We start from the raw sequence: 12500 nt of genomic DNA, 5'->3' as shown, positions 1-12500 counted from the left end.
GCTGTATCAAAGTAAATGTCATGAAAAGTGGAAAAACCCTACAGCAAAGCGCAATGTGCTGTTTTGGGTTCTTTTACAAATAAAGACTGCTGCTTTGAGTTCGCATGGAGCCAGCCTCTTTATTCACTGTACATAGTCTGCTCTCTAGCGGTTAAAGACGTGAACTACAATGCTATGGATGACACCACACAATATAGGTTTGAAACTCGGGTTATAGTTTAAAGGTCAGAGTTAAAACTCGGCTTGCAGTTTCCGAATGCCATACGTGGTAAAAATTGTGTTGTAAAATTTTGCTTTAACAATTGAAGTGGAAGAAGAAGAAAAAAGCTTACAGCACCTGGTATTCCCAGGCGGTCTCCCATCCAAGTACTAACCAGGCCCGACCGTGCTTAGCTTCCGAGATCGGACGAGATCAGGCGTTCTCAGGGTAGTATGGCCGTAGGCCATTGTAGGTCTCGAAATGTTGCAATTTATAGACACAATCGCACCTGAAAACCAAGCCGGCGTATCATGGATACATGGCTTTAATGAAAAGTTACTGACAGCTTTTTATGTGGTACCACGAATTTGCCATTGCGACCTGCATTTTGCTGTATCAAAGTAAATGTCATGAAAAGTGGAAAAACCCTACAGCAAAGCGCAATGTGCTGTTTTGGGTTCTTTTACAAATAAAGACTGCTGCTTTGAGTTCGCATGGAGCCAGCCTCTTTATTCACTGTACATAGTCTGCTCTCTAGCGGTTAAAGACGTGAACTACAATGCTATGGATGACACCACACAATATAGGTTTGAAACTCGGGTTATAGTTTAAAGGTCAGAGTTAAAACTCGGCTTGCAGTTTCCGCATGCCATACGTGGTAAAAATTGTGTTGTAAAATTTTGCTTTAACAATTGAAGTGGAAGAAGAAGAAATAAGCTTACAGGACCTGGTATTCCCAGGCGGTCTCACATCCAAGTACTAACCAGGCCCGACCGTGCTTAGCTTCCGAGATCGGACGAGATCGGGCGTTCTCAGGGTAGTATGGCCGTAGGCCATTGTAGGTCTCGAAATGTTGCAATTTATAGACACAATCGCACCTGAAAACCAAGCCGGCGTATCATGGATACATGGCTTTAATGAAAAGTTACTGACAGCTTTTTATTTGGTAGCATGAATTTGCCATTGCGACCTGCATTTTGCTGTATCAAAGTAAATGTCATGAAAAGTGGAAAAACCCTACAGCAAAGCGCAATGTGCTGTTTTGGGTTCTTTTACAAATAAAGACTGCTGCTTTGAGTTCGCATGGAGCCAGCCTCTTTATTCACTGTACATAGTCTGCTCTCTAGCGGTTAAAGACGTGAACTACAATGCTATGGATGACACCACACAATATAGGTTTGAAACTCGGGTTATAGTTTAAAGGTCAGAGTTAAAACTCGGCTTGCAGTTTCCGAATGCTGTACGTGGTAAAAATTATGTTGTAAAACTTTGATTTAACAATTGAAGTGGAAGAAGAAGAAATAAGCTTACAGCACCTGGTATTCCCAGGCGGTCTCCCATCCAAGTACTAACCAGGCCCGACCGTGCTTAGCTTCCGAGATCGGACGAGATCGGGCGTTCTCAGGGTAGTATGGCCATAAGCCATTGTAGTTCTTGAAATGTTGCAATTTATAGACACAATCGCACCTGTAAACCAAGCCGGCGTATCATGGATACATGGCTTTAATGAAAAGTTACTGACAGCTTTTTATTTGGTAGCATGAATTTGCCATTGCGACCTGCATTTTGCTGTATCAAAGTAAATGTCATGAAAAGTGGAAAAACCCTACAGCAAAGCGCAATGTGCTGTTTTGGGTTCTTTTACAAATAAAGACTGCTGCTTTGAGTTCGCATGGAGCCAGCCTCTTTATTCACTGTACATAGTCTGCTCTCTAGCGGTTAAAGACGTGAACTACAATGCTATGGATGACACCACACAATATAGGTTTGAAACTCGGGTTAAAGTTTAAAGGTCAGAGTTAAAACTCGGCTTGCAGTTTCCGAATGCCATACGTGGTAAAAATTGTGTTGTAAAATTTTGCTTTAACAATTGAAGTGGAAGAAGAAGAAAAAAGCTTACAGCACCTGGTATTCCCAGGCGGTCTCCCATCCAAGTACTAACCAGGCCCGACCGTGCTTAGCTTCCGAGATCGGACGAGATCGGGCGTTCTCAGGGTAGTATGGCCGTAAGCCGTTGTAGGTCTCGAAATGTTGCAATTTATAGACACAATCGCACCTGAAAACCAAGCCGGCGTATCATGGATACATGGCTTTAATGAAAAGTTACTGACAGCTTTTTATGTGGTAGCACGAATTTGCCATTGCGACCTGCATTTTGCTGTATCAAAGTAAATGTCATGAAAAGTGGATAAACCCTACAGCAAAGCGCAATGTGCTGTTTTGGGTTCTTTTACAAATAAAGACTGCTGCTTTGAGTTCGCATGGAGCCAGCCTTTTTATTCACTGTACATAGTCTGCTCTCTAGCGGTTAAAGACGTGAACTACAATGCTATGGATGACACCACACAATATAGGTTTGAAACTCGGGTTATAGTTTAAAGGTCAGAGTTAAAACTCGGCTTGCAGTTTCCGAATGCCATACGTGGTAAAAATTGTGTTGTAAAACTTTGCTTTAACAATTGAAGTGGAAGAAGAAGAGATAAGCTTACAGCACCTGGTATTCCCAGGCTGTCTCCCATCCAAGTACTAACCAGGCCTGACCGTGCTTAGCTTCTGCGATCAGACGAGATCGGGCGTTCTCAGGGTAGTATGGCCGTAAGCCATTGTAGATCTCGAAATGCTGCAATTTATAGACACAATCGCACCTGAAAACCAAGCCGGCGTATCATGGATACATGGCTTTAATGAAAAGTTACTGACAGCTTTTTATGTGGTAGCACGAATATGCCATTGCGACCTGCATTTTGCTGTATCAAAGTAAATGTCATGAAAAGTGGAAAAACCCTACAGCAAAGCGCAATGTGCTGTTTTGGGTTCTTTTACAAATAAAGACTGCTGCTTTGAGTTCGCATGGAGCCAGCCTCTTTATTCACTGTACATAGTCTGGTCTCTAGCGGTTAAAGACGTGAACTACAACGCTATGGATGACACCACACAATATAGGTTTGAAACTCGGGTTATAGTTTAAAGGTCAGAGTTAAAACTCGGCTTGCAGTTTCCGAATGCCATACGTGGTAAAAATTGTGTTGTAAAACTTTGATTTAACAATTGAAGTGGAAGAAGAAGAAATAGGCTTACAGCACCTGGTATTCCCAGGCGGTCTCCCATCCAAGTACTAACCAGGCCCGACTGTGCTTAGCTTCCGAGATCGGACGAGATCGGGCGTTCTCAGGGTAGTATGGCCATAAGCCATTGTAGGTCTTGAAATGTTGCAATTTATAGACACAATCGCACCTGTAAACCAAGCCGGCGTATCATGGATACATGGCTTTAATGAAAAGTTACTGACAGCTTTTTATTTGGTAGCATGAATTTGCCATTGCGACCTGCATTTTGCTGTATCAAAGTAAATGTCATGAAAAGTGGAAAAACCCTACAGCAAAGCGCAATGTGCTGTTTTGGGTTCTTTTACAAATAAAGACTGCTGCTTTGAGTTCGCATGGAGCCAGCCTCTTTATTCACTGTACATAGTCTGCTCTCTAGCGGTTAAAGACGTGAACTACAATGCTATGGATGACACCACACAATATAGGTTTGAAACTCGGGTTATAGTTTAAAGGTCAGAGTTAAAACTCGGCTTGCAGTTTCCGAATGCCATACGTGGTAAAAATTGTGTTGTAAAATTTTGCTTTAACAATTGAAGTGGAAGAAGAAGAAAAAAGCTTACAGCACCTGGTATTCCCAGGCGGTCTCCCATCCAAGTAAAAACCAGGCCCGACCGTGCTTAGCTTCCGAGATCGGACGAGATCGGGCGTTCTCAGGGTAGTATGGCCGTAAGCCATTGTAGGTCTCGAAATGTTGCAATTTATAGACACAATCGCACCTGAAAACCAAGCCGGCGTATCATGGATACATGGCTTTAATGAAAAGTTACTGACAGCTTTTTATGTGGTAGCACGAATTTGCCATTACGACCTGCATTTTGCTGTATCAAAGTAAATGTCATGAAAAGTGGAAAAACCCTACAGGGAAGCGCAATGTGCTGTTTTGGGTTCTTTTACAAATAAAGACTGCTGCTTTGAGTTCGCATGGAGCCAGCCTCTTTATTCACTGTACATAGTCTGCTCTCTAGCGGTTAAAGACGTGAACTACAATGCTATGGATGACACCACACAATATAGGTTTGAAACTCGGGTTATAGTTTAAAGGTCAGAGTTAAAACTCGGCTTGCAGTTTCCGAATGCCATACGTGGTAAAAATTGTGTTTTAAAATTTTGCTTTAACAATTGAAGTGGAAGAAGAAGAAACAAGTTACAGCACCTAGTATTCCCAGGCAGTCTCCCATCCAAGTACTAACCAGGCCCGACCGTGCTTAGCTTCCGAGATCAGGCTTTCTCAGGGTAGTACGGCTGTAGGCCATTGTAAGTCTCGAAATGTTGCAATTTATAGACACAATCGCACCTGAAAACCAAACCGGCGTATCATGGATACATGGCTTTAATGAAAAGTTACTGACAGCTTTTTATGTGGTAGCACGAATTTGCCATTGCGACCTGCATTTTGCTGTATCAAAGTAAATGTCATGAAAAGTGGAAAAACCCTACAGCAAAGCGCAATGTGCTGTTTTGGGTTCTTTTACAAATAAAGACTGCTGCTTTGAGTTCGCATGGAGCCAGCCTCTTTATTCACTGTACATAGTCTGCTCTCTAGCGGTTAAAGACGTGAACTACAATGCTATGGATGACACCACACAATATAGGTTTGAAACTCGGGTTATAGTTTAAAGGTCAGAGTTAAAACTCGGCTTGCAGTTTCCGAATGCCATACGTGGTAAAAATTGTGTTGTAAAATTTTGCTTTAACAATTGAAGTGGAAGAAGAAGAAATAAGCTTACAGGACCTGGTATTCCCAGGCGGTCTCCCATCCAAGTACTAACCAGGCCCGACCGTGCTTAGCTTCCGAGATCGGACGAGATCGGGCGTTCTCAGGGTAGTATGGCCGTATGCCATTGTAGGTCTCGAAATGTTGCAATTTATAGACACAATCGCACCTGAAAACCAAGCCGGCGTATCATGGATACATGGCTTTAATGAAAAGTTACTGACAGCTTTTTATTTGGTAGCATGAATTTGCCATTGCGACCTGCATTTTGCTGTATCAAAGTAAATGTCATGAAAAGTGGAAAAACCCTACAGCAAAGCGCAATGTGCTGTTTTGGGTTCTTTTACAAATAAAGACTGCTGCTTTGAGTTCGCATGGAGCCAGCCTCTTTATTCACTGTACATAGTCTGCTCTCTAGCGGTTAAAGACGTGAACTACAATGCTATGGATGACACCACACAATATAGGTTTGAAACTCGGGTTATAGTTTAAAGGTCAGAGTTAAAACTCGGCTTGCAGTTTCCGAATGCCATACGTGGTAAAAATTGTGTTGTAAAACTTTGATTTAACAATTGAAGTGGAAGAAGAAGAAATAAGCTTACAGCACCTGGTATTCCCAGGCGGTCTCCCATCCAAGTACTAACCAGGCCCGACCGTGCTTAGCTTCCGAGATCGGACGAGATCAGGCATTCTCAGGGTAGTATGGCCGTAGGCCATTGTAGGTCTCGAAATGTTGCAATTTATAGACACAATCGCACCTGAAAACCAAGCCGGCGTATCATGGATACATGGCTTTAATGAAAAGTTACTGACAGCTTTTTATGTGGTAGCACGAATTTGCCATTGCGACCTGCATTTTGCTGTATCAAAGTAAATGTCATGAAAAGTGGAAAAACCCTACAGCAAAGCGCAATGTGCTGTTTTGGGTTCTTTTACAAATAAAGACTGCTGCTTTGAGTATGCATGGAGCCAGCCTCTTTATTCACTGTACATAGTCTGCTCTCTAGCGGTTAAAGACGTGAACTACAATGCTATGGATGACACCACACAATATAGGTTTGAAACTCGGGTTATAGTTTAAAGGTCAGAGTTAAAACTCGGCTTGCAGTTTCCGAATGCCATACGTGGTAAAAATTGTGTTGTAAAATTTTGCTTTAACAATTGAAGTGGAAGAAGAAGAAATAAGCTTACAGCACCTGGTATTCCCAGGCGGTCTCCCATCCAAGTACTAACCAGGCCCGACCGTGCTTAAATTCCGAGATCGGACGAGATCGGGCGTTCTCAGGGTAGTATGGCCATAAGCCATTGTAGGTCTCGAAATGTTGCAATTTATAGACACAATCGCACCTGAAAACCAAGCCGGCGTATCATGGATACATGGCTTTAATGAAAAGTTACTGACAGCTTTTTATGTGGTAGCACGAATTTGCCATTGCGACCTGCATTTTGCTGTATCAAAGTAAATGTCATGAAAAGTGGAAAAACCCTACAGCAAAGCGCAATGTGCTGTTTTGGGTTCTTTTACAAATAAAGACTGCTGCTTTGAGTTCGCATGGAGCCAGCCTCTTTATTCACTGTACATAGTCTGCTCTCTAGCGGTTAAAGACGTGAACTACAATGCTATGGATGACACCACACAATATAGGTTTGAAACTCGGGTTATAGTTTAAAGGTCAGAGTTAAAACTCGGCTTGCAGTTTCCGAATGCCATACGTGGTAAAAATTGTGTTGTAAAATTTTGCTTTAACAATTGAAGTGGAAGAAGAAGAAAAAAGCTTACAGCACCTGGTATTCCCAGGCGGTCTCCCATCCAAGTACTAACCAGGCCCGACCGTGCTTAGCTTCCGAGATCGGACGAGATCAGGCGTTCTCAGGGTAGTATGGCCGTAGGCCATTGTAGGTCTCGAAATGTTGCAATTTATAGACACAATCGCACCTGAAAACCAAGCCGGCGTATCATGGATACATGGCTTTAATGAAAAGTTACTGACAGCTTTTTATGTGGTACCACGAATTTGCCATTGCGACCTGCATTTTGCTGTATCAAAGTAAATGTCATGAAAAGTGGAAAAACCCTACAGCAAAGCGCAATGTGCTGTTTTGGGTTCTTTTACAAATAAAGACTGCTGCTTTGAGTTCGCATGGAGCCAGCCTCTTTATTCACTGTACATAGTCTGCTCTCTAGCGGTTAAAGACGTGAACTACAATGCTATGGATGACACCACACAATATAGGTTTGAAACTCGGGTTATAGTTTAAAGGTCAGAGTTAAAACTCGGCTTGCAGTTTCCGCATGCCATACGTGGTAAAAATTGTGTTGTAAAATTTTGCTTTAACAATTGAAGTGGAAGAAGAAGAAATAAGCTTACAGGACCTGGTATTCCCAGGCGGTCTCACATCCAAGTACTAACCAGGCCCGACCGTGCTTAGCTTCCGAGATCGGACGAGATCGGGCGTTCTCAGGGTAGTATGGCCGTAGGCCATTGTAGGTCTCGAAATGTTGCAATTTATAGACACAATCGCACCTGAAAACCAAGCCGGCGTATCATGGATACATGGCTTTAATGAAAAGTTACTGACAGCTTTTTATTTGGTAGCATGAATTTGCCATTGCGACCTGCATTTTGCTGTATCAAAGTAAATGTCATGAAAAGTGGAAAAACCCTACAGCAAAGCGCAATGTGCTGTTTTGGGTTCTTTTACAAATAAAGACTGCTGCTTTGAGTTCGCATGGAGCCAGCCTCTTTATTCACTGTACATAGTCTGCTCTCTAGCGGTTAAAGACGTGAACTACAATGCTATGGATGACACCACACAATATAGGTTTGAAACTCGGGTTATAGTTTAAAGGTCAGAGTTAAAACTCGGCTTGCAGTTTCCGAATGCTGTACGTGGTAAAAATTATGTTGTAAAACTTTGATTTAACAATTGAAGTGGAAGAAGAAGAAATAAGCTTACAGCACCTGGTATTCCCAGGCGGTCTCCCATCCAAGTACTAACCAGGCCCGACCGTGCTTAGCTTCCGAGATCGGACGAGATCGGGCGTTCTCAGGGTAGTATGGCCATAAGCCATTGTAGTTCTTGAAATGTTGCAATTTATAGACACAATCGCACCTGTAAACCAAGCCGGCGTATCATGGATACATGGCTTTAATGAAAAGTTACTGACAGCTTTTTATTTGGTAGCATGAATTTGCCATTGCGACCTGCATTTTGCTGTATCAAAGTAAATGTCATGAAAAGTGGAAAAACCCTACAGCAAAGCGCAATGTGCTGTTTTGGGTTCTTTTACAAATAAAGACTGCTGCTTTGAGTTCGCATGGAGCCAGCCTCTTTATTCACTGTACATAGTCTGCTCTCTAGCGGTTAAAGACGTGAACTACAATGCTATGGATGACACCACACAATATAGGTTTGAAACTCGGGTTAAAGTTTAAAGGTCAGAGTTAAAACTCGGCTTGCAGTTTCCGAATGCCATACGTGGTAAAAATTGTGTTGTAAAATTTTGCTTTAACAATTGAAGTGGAAGAAGAAGAAAAAAGCTTACAGCACCTGGTATTCCCAGGCGGTCTCCCATCCAAGTACTAACCAGGCCCGACCGTGCTTAGCTTCCGAGATCGGACGAGATCGGGCGTTCTCAGGGTAGTATGGCCGTAAGCCATTGTAGGTCTCGAAATGTTGCAATTTATAGACACAATCGCACCTGAAAACCAAGCCGGCGTATCATGGATACATGGCTTTAATGAAAAGTTACTGACAGCTTTTTATGTGGTAGCACGAATTTGCCATTGCGACCTGCATTTTGCTGTATCAAAGTAAATGTCATGAAAAGTGGATAAACCCTACAGCAAAGCGCAATGTGCTGTTTTGGGTTCTTTTACAAATAAAGACTGCTGCTTTGAGTTCGCATGGAGCCAGCCTTTTTATTCACTGTACATAGTCTGCTCTCTAGCGGTTAAAGACGTGAACTACAATGCTATGGATGACACCACACAATATAGGTTTGAAACTCGGGTTATAGTTTAAAGGTCAGAGTTAAAACTCGGCTTGCAGTTTCCGAATGCCATACGTGGTAAAAATTGTGTTGTAAAACTTTGCTTTAACAATTGAAGTGGAAGAAGAAGAGATAAGCTTACAGCACCTGGTATTCCCAGGCTGTCTCCCATCCAAGTACTAACCAGGCCTGACCGTGCTTAGCTTCTGCGATCAGACGAGATCGGGCGTTCTCAGGGTAGTATGGCCGTAAGCCATTGTAGATCTCGAAATGCTGCAATTTATAGACACAATCGCACCTGAAAACCAAGCCGGCGTATCATGGATACATGGCTTTAATGAAAAGTTACTGACAGCTTTTTATGTGGTAGCACGAATATGCCATTGCGACCTGCATTTTGCTGTATCAAAGTAAATGTCATGAAAAGTGGAAAAACCCTACAGCAAAGCGCAATGTGCTGTTTTGGGTTCTTTTACAAATAAAGACTGCTGCTTTGAGTTCGCATGGAGCCAGCCTCTTTATTCACTGTACATAGTCTGGTCTCTAGCGGTTAAAGACGTGAACTACAACGCTATGGATGACACCACACAATATAGGTTTGAAACTCGGGTTATAGTTTAAAGGTCAGAGTTAAAACTCGGCTTGCAGTTTCCGAATGCCATACGTGGTAAAAATTGTGTTGTAAAACTTTGATTTAACAATTGAAGTGGAAGAAGAAGAAATAGGCTTACAGCACCTGGTATTCCCAGGCGGTCTCCCATCCAAGTACTAACCAGGCCCGACTGTGCTTAGCTTCCGAGATCGGACGAGATCGGGCGTTCTCAGGGTAGTATGGCCATAAGCCATTGTAGGTCTTGAAATGTTGCAATTTATAGACACAATCGCACCTGTAAACCAAGCCGGCGTATCATGGATACATGGCTTTAATGAAAAGTTACTGACAGCTTTTTATTTGGTAGCATGAATTTGCCATTGCGACCTGCATTTTGCTGTATCAAAGTAAATGTCATGAAAAGTGGAAAAACCCTACAGCAAAGCGCAATGTGCTGTTTTGGGTTCTTTTACAAATAAAGACTGCTGCTTTGAGTTCGCATGGAGCCAGCCTCTTTATTCACTGTACATAGTCTGCTCTCTAGCGGTTAAAGACGTGAACTACAATGCTATGGATGACACCACACAATATAGGTTTGAAACTCGGGTTATAGTTTAAAGGTCAGAGTTAAAACTCGGCTTGCAGTTTCCGAATGCCATACGTGGTAAAAATTGTGTTGTAAAATTTTGCTTTAACAATTGAAGTGGAAGAAGAAGAAAAAAGCTTACAGCACCTGGTATTCCCAGGCGGTCTCCCATCCAAGTAAAAACCAGGCCCGACCGTGCTTAGCTTCCGAGATCGGACGAGATCGGGCGTTCTCAGGGTAGTATGGCCGTAAGCCATTGTAGGTCTCGAAATGTTGCAATTTATAGACACAATCGCACCTGAAAACCAAGCCGGCGTATCATGGATACATGGCTTTAATGAAAAGTTACTGACAGCTTTTTATGTGGTAGCACGAATTTGCCATTACGACCTGCATTTTGCTGTATCAAAGTAAATGTCATGAAAAGTGGAAAAACCCTACAGGGAAGCGCAATGTGCTGTTTTGGGTTCTTTTACAAATAAAGACTGCTGCTTTGAGTTCGCATGGAGCCAGCCTCTTTATTCACTGTACATAGTCTGCTCTCTAGCGGTTAAAGACGTGAACTACAATGCTATGGATGACACCACACAATATAGGTTTGAAACTCGGGTTATAGTTTAAAGGTCAGAGTTAAAACTCGGCTTGCAGTTTCCGAATGCCATACGTGGTAAAAATTGTGTTTTAAAATTTTGCTTTAACAATTGAAGTGGAAGAAGAAGAAACAAGTTACAGCACCTAGTATTCCCAGGCAGTCTCCCATCCAAGTACTAACCAGGCCCGACCGTGCTTAGCTTCCGAGATCAGGCTTTCTCAGGGTAGTACGGCTGTAGGCCATTGTAAGTCTCGAAATGTTGCAATTTATAGACACAATCGCACCTGAAAACCAAACCGGCGTATCATGGATACATGGCTTTAATGAAAAGTTACTGACAGCTTTTTATGTGGTAGCACGAATTTGCCATTGCGACCTGCATTTTGCTGTATCAAAGTAAATGTCATGAAAAGTGGAAAAACCCTACAGCAAAGCGCAATGTGCTGTTTTGGGTTCTTTTACAAATAAAGACTGCTGCTTTGAGTTCGCATGGAGCCAGCCTCTTTATTCACTGTACATAGTCTGCTCTCTAGCGGTTAAAGACGTGAACTACAATGCTATGGATGACACCACACAATATAGGTTTGAAACTCGGGTTATAGTTTAAAGGTCAGAGTTAAAACTCGGCTTGCAGTTTCCGAATGCCATACGTGGTAAAAATTGTGTTGTAAAATTTTGCTTTAACAATTGAAGTGGAAGAAGAAGAAATAAGCTTACAGGACCTGGTATTCCCAGGCGGTCTCCCATCCAAGTACTAACCAGGCCCGACCGTGCTTAGCTTCCGAGATCGGACGAGATCGGGCGTTCTCAGGGTAGTATGGCCGTATGCCATTGTAGGTCTCGAAATGTTGCAATTTATAGACACAATCGCACCTGAAAACCAAGCCGGCGTATCATGGATACATGGCTTTAATGAAAAGTTACTGACAGCTTTTTATTTGGTAGCATGAATTTGCCATTGCGACCTGCATTTTGCTGTATCAAAGTAAATGTCATGAAAAGTGGAAAAACCCTACAGCAAAGCGCAATGTGCTGTTTTGGGTTCTTTTACAAATAAAGACTGCTGCTTTGAGTTCGCATGGAGCCAGCCTCTTTATTCACTGTACATAGTCTGCTCTCTAGCGGTTAAAGACGTGAACTACAATGCTATGGATGACACCACACAATATAGGTTTGAAACTCGGGTTATAGTTTAAAGGTCAGAGTTAAAACTCGGCTTGCAGTTTCCGAATGCCATACGTGGTAAAAATTGTGTTGTAAAACTTTGATTTAACAATTGAAGTGGAAGAAGAAGAAATAAGCTTACAGCACCTGGTATTCCCAGGCGGTCTCCCATCCAAGTACTAACCAGGCCCGACCGTGCTTAGCTTCCGAGATCGGACGAGATCGGGCGTTCTCAGGGTAGTATGGCCATAAGCCGTTGTAGTTCTTGAAATGTTGCAATTTATAGACACAATCGCACCTGTAAACCAAGCCGGCGTATCATGGATACATGGCTTTAATGAAAAGTTACTGACAGCTTTTTATTTGGTAGCATGAATTTGCCATTGCGACCTGCATTTTGCTGTATCAAAAAAAATGTCATGAAAAGTGGAAAAACCTACAGCAAAGCGCAATGTGCTGTTTTGGGTTCTTTTACAAATAAAGACTGCTGCTTTGAGTTCGCATGGAGCCAGCCTCTTTATTCACTGTACATAGTCTGCTCTCTAGCGGTTA

The 12500-nt window shown here is 42.5% G+C and overlaps 15 non-coding genes and 4 pseudogenes across 15 annotated transcripts; all 19 read right to left on the bottom strand.

The window, feature by feature from the left end:
* Positions 1-325: 325 nt before the first annotated feature.
* Positions 326-444, bottom strand: LOC148383460 (5S ribosomal RNA). Its single transcript, XR_015853730.1, has one exon. It is a non-coding gene; the product is annotated as a 5S ribosomal RNA (ribosomal RNA).
* Positions 445-914: 470 nt separating this feature from the next.
* LOC148383459 (5S ribosomal RNA) lies at positions 915-1033 on the bottom strand (annotated as a pseudogene).
* A 470-nt stretch (positions 1034-1503) lies between these two features.
* Positions 1504-1622, bottom strand: LOC148383458 (5S ribosomal RNA). The gene has a single exon (XR_015853838.1). It is a non-coding gene; the product is annotated as a 5S ribosomal RNA (ribosomal RNA).
* A 470-nt stretch (positions 1623-2092) lies between these two features.
* Positions 2093-2211, bottom strand: LOC148383457 (5S ribosomal RNA). The gene has a single exon (XR_015853771.1). It is a non-coding gene; the product is annotated as a 5S ribosomal RNA (ribosomal RNA).
* A 470-nt stretch (positions 2212-2681) lies between these two features.
* On the bottom strand, positions 2682-2800 carry LOC148383456 (5S ribosomal RNA; annotated as a pseudogene).
* A 470-nt stretch (positions 2801-3270) lies between these two features.
* Positions 3271-3389, bottom strand: LOC148383455 (5S ribosomal RNA). The gene has a single exon (XR_015853696.1). It is a non-coding gene; the product is annotated as a 5S ribosomal RNA (ribosomal RNA).
* Positions 3390-3859: 470 nt separating this feature from the next.
* Positions 3860-3978, bottom strand: LOC148383454 (5S ribosomal RNA). The gene has a single exon (XR_015853762.1). It is a non-coding gene; the product is annotated as a 5S ribosomal RNA (ribosomal RNA).
* A 1048-nt stretch (positions 3979-5026) lies between these two features.
* Positions 5027-5145, bottom strand: LOC148383453 (5S ribosomal RNA). The gene has a single exon (XR_015853818.1). It is a non-coding gene; the product is annotated as a 5S ribosomal RNA (ribosomal RNA).
* Positions 5146-5615: 470 nt separating this feature from the next.
* Positions 5616-5734, bottom strand: LOC148383452 (5S ribosomal RNA). Its single transcript, XR_015853808.1, has one exon. It is a non-coding gene; the product is annotated as a 5S ribosomal RNA (ribosomal RNA).
* Positions 5735-6204: 470 nt separating this feature from the next.
* Positions 6205-6323, bottom strand: LOC148383451 (5S ribosomal RNA). The gene has a single exon (XR_015853678.1). It is a non-coding gene; the product is annotated as a 5S ribosomal RNA (ribosomal RNA).
* Positions 6324-6793: 470 nt separating this feature from the next.
* On the bottom strand, positions 6794-6912 carry LOC148383450 (5S ribosomal RNA). The gene has a single exon (XR_015853729.1). It is a non-coding gene; the product is annotated as a 5S ribosomal RNA (ribosomal RNA).
* Positions 6913-7382: 470 nt separating this feature from the next.
* On the bottom strand, positions 7383-7501 carry LOC148383449 (5S ribosomal RNA; annotated as a pseudogene).
* A 470-nt stretch (positions 7502-7971) lies between these two features.
* LOC148383448 (5S ribosomal RNA) lies at positions 7972-8090 on the bottom strand. Its single transcript, XR_015853837.1, has one exon. It is a non-coding gene; the product is annotated as a 5S ribosomal RNA (ribosomal RNA).
* Positions 8091-8560: 470 nt separating this feature from the next.
* Positions 8561-8679, bottom strand: LOC148383447 (5S ribosomal RNA). The gene has a single exon (XR_015853759.1). It is a non-coding gene; the product is annotated as a 5S ribosomal RNA (ribosomal RNA).
* A 470-nt stretch (positions 8680-9149) lies between these two features.
* Positions 9150-9268, bottom strand: LOC148383446 (5S ribosomal RNA; annotated as a pseudogene).
* Positions 9269-9738: 470 nt separating this feature from the next.
* On the bottom strand, positions 9739-9857 carry LOC148383445 (5S ribosomal RNA). Its single transcript, XR_015853695.1, has one exon. It is a non-coding gene; the product is annotated as a 5S ribosomal RNA (ribosomal RNA).
* A 470-nt stretch (positions 9858-10327) lies between these two features.
* LOC148383444 (5S ribosomal RNA) lies at positions 10328-10446 on the bottom strand. Its single transcript, XR_015853760.1, has one exon. It is a non-coding gene; the product is annotated as a 5S ribosomal RNA (ribosomal RNA).
* Positions 10447-11494: 1048 nt separating this feature from the next.
* LOC148383443 (5S ribosomal RNA) lies at positions 11495-11613 on the bottom strand. Its single transcript, XR_015853817.1, has one exon. It is a non-coding gene; the product is annotated as a 5S ribosomal RNA (ribosomal RNA).
* Positions 11614-12083: 470 nt separating this feature from the next.
* Positions 12084-12202, bottom strand: LOC148383442 (5S ribosomal RNA). Its single transcript, XR_015853836.1, has one exon. It is a non-coding gene; the product is annotated as a 5S ribosomal RNA (ribosomal RNA).
* Positions 12203-12500: the final 298 nt, after the last annotated feature.

The sequence above is a fragment of the Syngnathus floridae genome, chromosome 17 (assembly GCF_059516105.1).
Source record: "Syngnathus floridae isolate MCC-2025c chromosome 17, RoL_Sflo_1.0, whole genome shotgun sequence".
Lineage (NCBI taxonomy): Eukaryota > Metazoa > Chordata > Actinopteri > Syngnathiformes > Syngnathidae > Syngnathus > Syngnathus floridae.
The sequence above is the reverse complement of the archived record's forward strand: the minus strand, read 5'-3'. Positions and strand labels throughout refer to the sequence as shown.